This window comes from Bos javanicus, chromosome 29 (genome assembly GCF_032452875.1).
Source record: "Bos javanicus breed banteng chromosome 29, ARS-OSU_banteng_1.0, whole genome shotgun sequence".
NCBI lineage: Eukaryota > Metazoa > Chordata > Mammalia > Artiodactyla > Bovidae > Bos > Bos javanicus.
Genome location: NC_083896.1, coordinates 5,338,740 through 5,340,287, shown reverse-complemented (window position 1 = coordinate 5,340,287; position 1,548 = coordinate 5,338,740). Strand labels below are relative to the sequence as shown.

The following is a 1,548-nucleotide window of genomic DNA, read 5'->3' as shown; positions in this document are numbered from 1 at the left end:
ACGAGACCACCTTACTTGTCTCCTGAGACACCTGCTGTGTGCATCAAGAAGGAAGAGTTAGAACCAGACATGGAACAGCAGACTAGTTCCAAATTGGGAAAGGAGTACGGCAAGGCTGTACTTTGTCACCACGGTTATTTAACTTGTATTCAGTAAATGTGTGTGTGTGCTCAGTCTCTTCAGCCATGTCTGGACTGAAGTCCACCAGGCTCTTCTGTCCATTGGATTCTCTGCCCGCCACAGATGTGACAGAGCTCCCAGGAGTCTGTGACTCCCCGTTTCTCTGTGAGTGATCTCGTCCCTCAGGACTCCTGCAGTGAACTGCGGAGGGGAAGATATGATTGACTGGATGTAGAGAAGTTTCCTTTAGCAACATTGTCAAGCTTCTGACATCTTTCTCCCTTCTCTCTGAAGTGAGGAGTTGGCCCTTACTTATTTTCGAAATGGAGATGGGCATGTGGGCAGTAACAATTCTATATGTATTTTCTTACTTTTAACTGTCAATGAGATTTTCTTATCTCAGTCATTAGAAATTAAAAATTTAAAACTTTTTGATCTGCATTGCTGCAGCTGCTGCTAAGTTGCTTTGGTCTTGTTCAACTCTGTGCATTAGCTTTTCCTTAAAACCAGCCTCCTGTGACTCAGTGGCAGTAATTTTCTTGGCCACATTTAAATTTCTCTGATTTCTGTTCCAACCCATTCCTCATGCTCCTTGTTGTAAGGGAATCATGCTTTTTTGCCATACATTTCATTTATTTGTACTATGCTATGCATTTGTCCATGATCTGGGTGAGTATCTTAGTGCAGCGATTACTAAACTATTTGGGAATTCATGTACCATTATGGGACTGCTTTTATAATTTTAGTTTATTTTAAAATGTGTTTAAAGCTACTGCCATCTCATTAAACTTTTCTAAATATTTTTGGCTAGCTTCATTTTTGGTTCTCACGGACAATCGATTAGTATCACACAAGTGCATTCGTGCATGCTGAGTCATATCTGAGTCTTTGTGACCCCATGGACTGTAGCCTGTCTGGCTCTTCTGTCCATGGGATTCTCCAGGCAAGAGTACAGTAGGTTGCCATTTCCTCCTCCAAGGGATCTTCCCAGCCCAGAGATCAAACCTGGGGTATCTTGCATTGGCAGGCAGTTGGACTTCCCCGGTGGCTCAGATGGTAAAGCGTCTGTCTACAATGCAGGAGACCTGGGTTCGATCCCTAGGTGGGGAAGATTCCCTGGAGAAGGAAATGGCAACCCACTCCAGTACTCTTGCCTAGAAAATCCCATGGATGGAGGAGCCTGGTGCAGGCTACTGCCCATGAGGTCGCAAAGAGTCAGACACGACTGAGCAACTTCACTTTCACTTTTTCACTTTCTTTACCACATGAAGTTGTGCTCCTATATATGAAAAGAGTAGTTTTGAGGGTTCATCTTACTCCTTGATGCCTTAGTGAAATACTTTATTCTTTATAAATATACAGGTTGGGCACCTACTACATAGCACATGGAACTCTGCTCAATTGTTATGTGGCTGACTGAGTGGGAGG

At 43.5% G+C, this 1,548-nt stretch overlaps 1 non-coding gene across 1 annotated transcript; it reads left to right on the top strand.

Moving 5' to 3' along the window:
- The first annotated feature begins 1,158 nt into the window (after positions 1 to 1,158).
- TRNAC-ACA (transfer RNA cysteine (anticodon ACA)) lies at positions 1,159 to 1,230 on the top strand. Its single transcript has one exon. It is a non-coding gene; the product is annotated as a tRNA-Cys (tRNA).
- The last annotated feature ends 318 nt before the right edge of the window (positions 1,231 to 1,548 follow it).